This window comes from Aythya ferina (genome assembly GCF_964211825.1).
Source record: "Aythya ferina genome assembly, chromosome: 10".
Taxonomy (NCBI): domain Eukaryota; kingdom Metazoa; phylum Chordata; class Aves; order Anseriformes; family Anatidae; genus Aythya; species Aythya ferina.
The window spans coordinates 10,700,236-10,711,167 of record NC_140306.1 but is presented as its reverse complement, the minus strand read 5'-3'; positions in this window follow the sequence as shown (position 1 = coordinate 10,711,167).

Here is a 10,932-nt window from a genome sequence, read left to right as displayed (position 1 = left end):
CCCTTTCTCTATTATAGCCAGACTCCTAGGAACTGCTCCCATCTCCTCCTCCAGGTATTCCCAGTTCCTCCAGGGAGGGAAGGACCAGGGGTGGGTGCTCAGCATCTCTTGTCACTGAGGCTTTATGGGAGTCAGGCGTATAGAAACAACAGGAGCCTCTGAAGGATTCATGGACTGCAACAGTAATACAGGGTGGTAGAAGTGATAACACCCAGACAACACTTATTTGTTAGCCATTTTGTAATCACAATACTTGCAATTACAGTTTGATATGGCACTGCCGACGTGACCAACATCTGGAAGTATACCGGGGTCTTCAAAATGAGTACAGTTTCATTTCCCTTATTATTTGCTTCTGCTGAGAGTGGCAGTAAACTGTAGTTAATAAAGGAAAGCCAGCTTTTATGGGCTAGGAAGACAGTAAATATATGCAAAATGGTTTGTTGAATCTAGCAGTGGGGTGCCATAAGAGGCCTCATAAAGCAGGGATAGAGTTTAGCATCATTCTTCTAGGGCTGAGAGTGATACAAAATAAATCTCTCCTGAGTCTACTTACTGACGGGCCCAGTTCAGATAGTGTATATACACAGTCAGAGCTTCTTCCTCTGCAGAGTTCCTGTTAATCACTGTTAATGCCAGTCATCAGATCACTAATCATTTGAAACAAGAAGCTGCAGATATTACAGACAGAGAATTGGGATGAGATAAATAGCACAGATCTCCCCAGGGGTAGGAAGAAGGTCTGAGCCCCCTGCCACTGATGCTGCCTGGTATGGCATGAGGTCATGTTTGCCTTCCTAATCTTTTTTTATAATAGGAACCACTCCACTCTGACATGAACAGAGAGGCAGGAACCTTGAGAATCCTTCATATGGATACCTGGACACAGGGATTGATGTGGTCAGACCCTGACATAGGTCCTGTGCACCAGATGGGAAGAGCACAATAACTGGGCTCAGCCATGCCCTGCCAGACCCAAAGCACATGTGTTTTGCAGCAGTTTGATCAGTGAGCTGCAAGTGCCCATAGCCATACACTGAATCACTTAAGCAGCCTTGATGGGAAGCCCAGATTTCCTAAGTCCCATATCACTCTTCCAGCCCAACCTGGTTCTTTCTGCTGACTGCGCAGACCTGAGAGCTGACACAACACCATTTTCTTTTGCCACTGGGGAGGGTTTAGGAGCACTGTGGTTCTGCTGATAGCCAGTTGTGTCTTAGTTTATCACTTGCAGTCCTGGGAACATGTCTTAAGTTGTCTAAAACAATCTACTTTTTTGCTCAGAGCAAAGGCAATGAAAAGGTTATGCCACTGCGGTACAAATTTTCCTTGTAAATCAGATCCCGAAGTCAATGCCTGGCAGCCACCTTCTGTGATGTACTTAAGATCCTGAAACAAGGGCATGTGCCTGCAGATGTCAGGGCGTGGATTTACATGGCAGTTTGGGATGTGGGTCTCTGGCTGAATTTGCATGTACTGCCAATGTCAGCTTCATCTGATGATGGCTCTCAGAGTCTTTGCCGGAGGACATTTTACAACACAGGATGTGCCATTTGAACACAGGCTCACCTGGGTGGCTTCAGAGGGGGCAGACAACAGTATGATTTCGGTACCCAGTGACTGTTAAGGGTAATACTTCACAGTGCAGCAAGCAACAAAACTGGATGTGCAGGAGAGGAGGAGGGGAGCAGGGAGAATGGACTCATGGCTCGATCTTGCCCTGAGCTGATTTCAGCAGGCTCCATGGGAGCTAGGACTATTCCGCACTTAACAGTGGGAGTTCAGGTAATTGTGAGATTGAGTCTTGCAGGAGACCATGACTCGCCAAAGGGGAAGTCAAATAACATCAAAGCAATCAAAGGAATTCTTCAGGAATTACTGAGTGAAATTCCCTGGCTCAAACAGGACCGTAGGCTAGATTAATTACAATTGGCACATCTAGATCTAACATCTGTAAATACCACAAGTTGTGTCCATTTCTATTTTGTTCTTGCTCCCACGACTTTACCTTAAAATCCTGATCTACCTGAGGTAAAACGAGGAACAAAGTAAGGAGGAGGAACCTTGTCAGGTTATTTTTTTTAGGAGAGCTGTCTAAAGACAGGAGATATGAATGTTTTTGGAGCAGGTGGGTGAGGACTAAGTCCAGCCTTTATTCAGTCAATACAAGGAAACAGAACTAAGCAGGGTGATGAGATGGTCCCATGAAGCCTGGGTGTCAACAAGACTAGAGATACCTGCACAAAGACTCTGCCCAGCGAAATTCCTTAGCACTGCTCAGAGACCCAACACAACCACCAGTGGGACTGGTTCCAGACCAGCCTCTGCAACACCACAGTGCACACCAACATCGCTATAACCAAACGCTTATCTCACCAATCACAGAGCAACTGCATCCCCCCTGGGTCCCACCACCAGATTATGTCCCAGGCAGAAGGCAGTTGTGAAACCCTGCAGCACTGCAAGCTCTCATTTCCTAGTGAGGAAGGGGAAGGTGGGCCCAGCACCATTCCCCACATGACAGTATGGCTCAGATCTTGCTTTTAAGAGCACTTTTCAGATAGCCCTGACTCTTTTAGTTCCTATCAGAGCTGAGGAATCTCTGTTGTTATTCCAAGAATAACTTCGGGCTGTGCTGGTAAATGCTTCGTTGGATTGGCAATGATTCAATAAATTGTTTAATCTTTCTCAATCAATATATAGAGAAAAGAATGAGACAGTTGATTTATTTTTTTCCTCTCCTTTTTCTCTCAGCTTCTCTAAGAGCAAGTCCCTTCCTCTCTCCCCTCTTCCATCACTCACATGCATACACACATGCACACATTCACCCAGGACCTCAATGCCAGCTTCTCTGATACAGACCATGTACTGTATCGCTGCTGTTGGATAGCACCACAGAAGAAACATATCTGGGAGATGGTGACCCTTTACAGAGTAAATGATTCATTTCCTTTTATTCTGTGTGAAGCACAAGCTGATGAGCTGCTGTGTTAACTTTATGATCTGCAGTGTTCTTCTACACACTCCCCAACTACTTAACAACAACAACAAAAAAAGACAAGAAAAAAAAACAAAACTTGAAAAGTATTTGCATGATATGAGGAAAGGTTGCTTCTCCAGATGGTTAAAGCAGTTTTGCATGCTTCTTTTTAAAAATTCCCAACTGTTGCTGCCCATTTCTTACCTTCGTGCTGCAGCAAAGCATTTAAACCTCAGCTTCTCTGGAGATGCAGCTGAGCTGTAAGCTGAGTATAACTGCAAACCAGTATGCACACTGGTAGGAGTATCTGCAGTGAGCAAGGTGCTAATAGCCTGCATTGCCTTGGTGAAGCTAATATACACAGCTTGCATGTTTGGTACTGTGAACTTTTTCTTTTTCTTTTTCTTTTTTTTTTCCAATGAAATCCATGTGCATGCAAATCGGAAAATCTGCATTTCTTCATTTCAAAAATAGAAGGCTGAAGAAAGCCCTCTAAAGCCCTGCTTAGGAGCCTAATGAAGTGGTCTGACTTCCAGGAGGGCTGAGTACCTGTCGTGTCTGATGTGAATCAAGAGCTAGAAATCATACTCTTCAGATAAAGTATGATTCTCGTAAGACCTATGGAGAGATCTCTTCAGCCTGTCAGGGCAATGGTGAAGCAAAATTTGCACTCCAAGTCAGGATATAAATCTTCCATGTGCCAAAATTCAGCAGTATTGGATCCAGGGTTTAGATTTAGCTCTCCTCCAGAATCTACACACAGACATAACATCAGTAGGTAAATAAAAAAACAGTCTGATGGGAAAACACTTATCATAATTTACCCTTCTAGGAGAGCAAGGAAAGAATTTTCCTTCAGTCTGAGCTATTAGAGAATTGGCCTAATGAAACTACTAATTAAGCTAGTCTTCTTTCTCTGAATCATCAGCTATATTGTAATTGCTACCAGACAAAAGGGTCCTGTGGTTGATCTAGTGAGGCCGGAGAAAGGATATTGCAAATTATTGCTGTGATTTCATGACAGCCTCTGCCGTCCATCCTGTTTGACCCTTTCCTGTATGTGCTCCCTCATTCCCTCCCCTCTTCCTCAGTTTCACTTATGGCTTCAAAAAGTGTGTCCTGTCTTAGAGCTGTTCTCCAAAAGGGAAAGATATATGCTATAGGTAAAATAAGACATAGAAAACTGAGGAACTATGCTTATTAAAAGGACCAATGCCATCATTACAGAGGTTATTACAGCTGACTTATACTACATATGCCCTCCCTATGATTCCCCTCAGGTAGAACTAGCAAGGATTCCTTAGGCCTCCCTCTTGGAGAGGCACGTAGCATATTTATGATGAACGAGCTTCCAAGAGCTCAGATATTTAATTTGCAGCTACCATGGTTAGTGATGATTAAGATCCTCTTGTTTTTACAGTGTTTCTTAAATAAAGTGTAAACACGTCCTGTCCAATTCTGTTAAACAGTGAAACACATGGGAATGCCAGTGAAATTGCTAAGATAATGAAAGTGGCCATGCACAGGCATAAATACATGTGGTCACACATAGATACCACCTATGCATATCGCTGTATTTGTATATATGAAAAAAGCAGCATGCTTACACAAATATAGATATATAGGGAGTTATATGTATTCCTTTTGTCAGGCCTTGATTGCAAGTAGGCTTGATGTCTGGGGACATCCACTAAAACACCGGATTGATTTCCCACTAGGAAACATGGGGAAATTAAATCAACCTGTCTGGGTACTCGGCGAATATAATTCCCTATTCACAACTGATGAACCAAGCAGATAGGCTTAACCAAACAGTACTTGCAGAGAAGTCACAAGAGAGAAGGAAGAGGAACAGAATAAAGGCAAGAAGAAACCCCATTTCACAAATAACCCCTTCCCTACATCCCCACTCCCCTGAAAGGGCCAGCCAGGTTTGCTCCTCCTGCCGTTACCCCAGAGAAGTAAGGTGAGCTAAATCAGCTCTGAAGGGCAGCTTGCTGCACCGTAGGCTGAAGCAGGTGTCTTTACATCTTTACCTGTGAATCTAGGCCTTCTCCCTATCAAGCACTGCTTTTAGCTGCTTCCCTAGGACTTCCATTCCTCGAGAGGTGCAGCGACAATCTGTGACCATGCTTATCAGAAATCCCAGAAGCTTACTAAAGCCACATTTTTCCTCATTCCCAGGCGCACAGCTTCTGTTGCCCAAGTCTGCAAGTTATGGGATCACATGAAGATTCCCCAGGCTTTTCACAATGCAATTTTATATTCTGTATTTCCTTGAGTGTACAATATGGTTGATTTTAGCAGAAATTGCCCCAAAATGTTGCAGACCATGAAATGTGAATTCACCCTGTGAAGTTACTTTCTATTCAATTTCCTCACTTCTCACCAGACATCAAGGGAATATTTTTACCCTTCTTGTTTTCTGCCCAAGTGCTCTCCAGATTCAGCTGATCTTTTCCTCCAGGCTTCAGTCCACCAGGCAAATATCTATATGTATTTACACACATATCCATATATGTATATACAGCTGTAAGAATTAGCAAATAACTAAATAAACAAACAGAAAAACCTGTTACACGCTACAACTGCTTCACGAATTTATAACATATGGTGGCAAAGCACTATAAAAACTGTAAACTATAAAGAGGGTTACACAGCCCCATTCATTTATCATGTTACAATGAGTAATTTGTGCACCAGGCAGGAAAGAGAAAACCCACACAGTTGGAGAGTGCATATGTATTTCTGAGGCTCACACTAGAGAGCCTTTTATAAAACACACACATGATTTGAATTCCAAAGCGAAAGCACTGAGAGGCAGCGCACAGGCTAATATTGTTGTAATGGTGTACGCAGAGCTTAGGAGGAAAGGCCACTAGCTGATGTCCTTTAACGATAAGAGAACTTCCAAGCTGTCCGAGTTTCTGTTCCTGTCCATTTAGAAGTTGAGCTCCAGTCTGCAGCTGTAAAATCTCTCCGTAGTGCTGTTACAGAAGTGGTGAGGTGGTCTGGTGCCTAAAGAGCTGCTCCTTCTTCAGATTTTGGACAGGTTTCATTCCTTTTTTCTTCCCTTCGCGTGTCCACCAGGGTAATGTTGAACCAGTCCAAGGTGGGTCCATGTGCTCAAACTGTGTGTTACACTCAAGTTCATGTATTATGTAGAAACAAAACAAGAAAGGTAAATTTACGTGCTGTATTTCTGTGGAGGATTTCTGGCCAGTGTAGTGTCTCACATAGCATATTATTAAATCACCTAGATTCTCCAGATAGCACTGAGCCCTATAATTCACACCTACCTGTTCCTGATTTGACTTTTTTTCCCCCCCCCAATTGGCAAAGAGCTTTTATGAAACATATAACATGCTCTGTCCTGGAAATGGATTAGTTTTCCCAGTGGGAAGCAAATGATGTAGGCTGCGTCCTGGTTGTCATGTCCCAGTGCAAATGGTTCAGATCTTCTTTTTGTCTCAGCAAATGCCCCGTGGAACGCTTGAGCTGGGTTTAGGCCCTAGGGTCATTGCTAAGCAGTTTCTCTTTCATCCTTTTTAGCACCAGCAGACGCAGCTTGAAACGTGTATACAAGATGCCGCTTTACAGCATCCCTTATTCACTGGTACCTTGGAGACTCCAGTTCATTGAAAGTAATAAAACCAGATCATCAAAAAGAATTCTTTTGAACAGGCTTTGGGCTCTGCTGTGCTACTTGGTTACGGATATTCATCTTCCTGGAAACTGAGCTGTTTGATACAGCACAGTGGCACGAAAGCATCAGCTGCCTCCCTGGTGCATTAACCCCTCGAGTGTTGGAATCACGATCCTTGAATAGCAAAATAGCTATTGCTTGTAATTGCTTGAGGGGGGAAGCAGATTTTATCCTCCCAGGTGCAGGGAGGCTGAACGCTGGGGTTGGAGGGTTTTCCTGTCCCCGTTGTGCCGCAGTGATGGGCAGGCTGTGCGCCAAAGGAGAGAGGGAGCAACCAGGAGCAGCCTCTGGTGGTTACAGCTACAGACAGGCTGCGGGGTGACTCCTGTATCACAGGATGCCATAGAAATCAATCCAAACCCAAAATACAGATGAGCTGAAAACACCGTCATTCTGGTACTTGGAGCTTTAACCTTCTGTTACCCTTACATATCTTGTGATGCTGTGTATTCTGCAGGGCTCTGACACCAGGGCTTTAACCCAAAGCCCTTTTGACCTGGCAGGGTTGTCACTGTTGTCTGTTTGGTGTTTTTTTCACTATATCCAAACCCTCCTTTCTTCCATCTATCTCAGCTGGAAAGAAGAGAGGGTCAAAACCAGCACCACGAGTGTGGCTCTAGAGTCCCCAAGTAGCATTTCACTAAATGGGGGGGGGAAAAAAAAAAAGAAGGAAAAAAAAAAAAAAAAACAGGGATGGTGCTGCTGGCTTGATTCCTCCAGAGCTTCCTGTTGGAACAATTGGCATATTCTGCTGCATACTCTTCTCGTGCTGTGTTTGCAGCACAGGGAGGATCAGAGGCCCAGCTCCTGCTCTGGTCTCCATAGTGTTGCCACATGCCTCTGCCCTGAGATCTCCTTGGTTTGTTCCAGCTTCACACTGGGGCAGCAAACCCAGCTTGTTTGCAAATTTCCCCATTAGCACACATACCAGGGCCATGCCTTGAACTACAGCTCATCATCTGCTGGGGAAATGTAGCAGAAAAGGGCCATTCTGTCCATCTGACCTTCCCGCAGGTGAGGGGGTATCTGATATGACCTTGCACAGCCTTCCCTGTATCCTGTCTCTCATCTTCCCCTGGTGACATTCCTGGGCTTATGTCATACCATTTCCCTTGTGAGCTCTGATGGCAGGAAAACATATGGTGACTTTTTACTCATGGCTTGCAAATAAATGCAAAAATAAATAAATAAAGAGAGAGAGAAAGAGAGAGAGAGATAGAGAGAGCACATTTAAGTGTCCCTTTGACTCTCCTTCTCTGTTGCCTTCCTGACCCTGAGCCAGGTCTGTCCTGCTCCATCCATATCCCCACTTCAGACCCAAACATGCACCAGGAGCAGCCTGTTCTGCCTCCAGGCTGTACTGGGGACAATGCAGGAAGGAAAATGGCTGAAGTTTCACATCAGCTCAGAAGGAATCAATGAAGGATCCCCAGGAGGTCATTTTTACAGAATCGCTCTGCACGAGAACAGGAAACAGAGGAACAGGAAAGTAGTGGCTGGCATTGATCACACCTGATTACTTATTAAAGTTTATAAGGAAAGGTGTTGGAGGAGAAAAATAGAAGAATCACCTTTTATCACTCTACTAGAAGGGCTTGGGAAAGAAAGGAGAGGAAAATGGCTCAAAATGGACTCCTACCACAGTCTCTTATGTTAGAACCTTATGGTTTTTTTCTCAAATTTCCTTGCTAGCTCAGGTATTCTGAGGCTAATTTGAATCTATCACCTGAGAGGGGCCCAACTGAGCCAGGATGCAGGCAGTGATATGTGCACAGGCACTACATGAAGAAATACTGTGAAAAGATACCTCTTAATTCAAGTGTATTCGTGCCTTCGTGTCTGCACATATCCGAATAGGTGCACACCTCTTTGTATGTATCTGAGTTCCCTCTGCACATATGAGCATGTGTTTGAACATATACATAGATTTGACATGAGAAGGTATGAATCCATCTTCATATGACAGTGACAGTATAGTAGCTGCTTGTATGTGCAGCGGCACTTCTATTTCCATAGGCCAGCACATCTCCACCCATGTGCAGGCCTTAACACAGCCCCCAGAACAGCATGGGTTTGTATGCAGAGAGCCTAAAGCAAACAGGCCCTCTGCAGAACAGCTCGTAAGCTACTGCAGTCTTAGTTAAGAAAGCAACATCTCTTTATAAAACCTAAAATAAGCCCTACATCAAAAACAGTACAAACCAACTCTAAACCCCTAGGCTACTGCAGGATTATACAGTTGTGAAATACGTTATCCAGCCTTAAAAGCCATCTTTGACTATCTGCCTGGGGTCATTCAGGCAGCCCAGACTCTCAGCTACATAGCACACAAAAAACTTGAGCTTGCAGATGTTCCCAGGAAGGCAGCAGTGTGGAGGTCCAAGTTCCTCCTGCAAAGAGAGGCTGATGGGATTAGATCTGATTCTTTGTTTGCCATAATAACATCTCAGCAGAGAATTAGGTCCAACAAAAAACACTATTAGAGGAAGATCTACTGTGTTTGGTGGCAGGCAGAGAAAGAAAGCTGAGTTTCAGGACCCCTGTGAATGAGTCATTGCATTGCCAAAAGGGCAGAGGGTGCTGACACCATCCATCAGAGTCCTAGCAGAATATGGGTTATTCCTTAGCAATAAGGGAGCCAGATACACTAATTTCCAATAGCAGTCTTTAGATGGATTTACAGATAGATTTTTCTATTTTACCCATAGCAGTCACACCAACTTCAGCCTTCAGTTGCTGTTTCTCGTTAGTCAGCTTCCAATTGGATCTCCTGTTAGACATTATCTCTCAGGCACACCAGGGCTGAGAGAAGGGGGCCAGGCTGCTACCTGGCCAATACAGCCTCGCCAGCAGGCATCATCCTGCTGCAAGATCTTGGCAGGATCCTTTGCACCTATGTGCAAAACCTCATCCACCTGGTCAACAGTCCCCAGAAAGCTGTTTATGCCCCAATCCCCAGGCAGTGGCAGACCCAGTCAGTCCTGCATAATCCTGACATACTGGACTGTCTGTTTTTGTCCTCACACATGGCTAATCTTGGCTATCTATCCCCACTCCTACCTCTTTTATTTTTCTCAACAAGCCCAGGAGAGGGCTGGGATCCCCCGGGAAAATGAAGCGGTGTGAATTAGTTTGTCAGCAGCTTAACCAGAGGAGAAGCCAAACCAAAGCTGCCAGCACAGCTAATTTCAGCTTCATTTCACCAGGCAGCTGGGTACTTCGAGTGCAAGAAAATGGTAGCGTCCCATGGGGTTCAGCAACCAGCCTTTGATTGACATTAGAAATGCTCAGAGCAGGAGGTCCATGTGTTATGGGGAAAGAAGGATGGAGTGACTCCATCCTATAGATCCATCTTAAGAGAAGGATCCAAATTAAGAGAAGGAAGGTGCTCAGCTGTCTCCAGAATAAAGTCAAGAGCATCCAGACAGCAAGAAGAAGCATGAGATGAAGGGAAGATATTTTGCTATGGACCCTATGGATGGTTTATTTGCCAATCAGAGCAACCGTTCACACCAGTGGCTTAGGTGGCCCTTTTATTTTGCTGGTTGTGACCCACTCCTTTGGTTGCTTACCAGCTGCTGCAATGGTGCATTTTGTACTTCTTACCAGGGCAAACTGCCGTGACTGCAATCTGTGTTCTACACAACAGCAACATTAAAATAAGCTCAAAATCAAATTTCCATGAAAGCAAGGACTACTTTGGGGTCAGGCAGGCAGCTCCACCCCTGCGCAATGGGCCAGTGCCAGAACACCTCACCCAGGCAGCCCCAACACGGGTTGCCTGCAATCTCTCCTTGGCCTTGCGTCACCACTAACCCAAAGGCCAATTTCCTTAGGGTGGGAACCGAGGAGAGCAACTACTGCTTGTAACAAAGTGATGAAGTCCCTGGCCTCCTACAACGTGCCTGCCAATGTTTAGATGTCACTGTTGTTCCTTATGGGGTACAACTGCGAGTGCTTGCAGTCAATTTATCTTTCTCTTGCTGGATATTTGCAAGAAAACAGCAGTGTCTGTGCTTACCAAGGAGCAGTGGGAATGTCCTTTGAGCTGCGTGTTTCCAGAGCCAGAGCCAAGGAGCTCGTGTTCCCATGGCTGTGCTTGTAAGTGTGTGCAGCTGACCGCTACGACATCCCTGTTCTGGTGACCTTGGGTTCAGCCTAGCCAATGAGCCAGCTAATAAGTTGGTGTTAACATAAGCAGAAGCAATGGCGTGGCAGTCAGAAGAAAAGACATCAGAAATTAAAT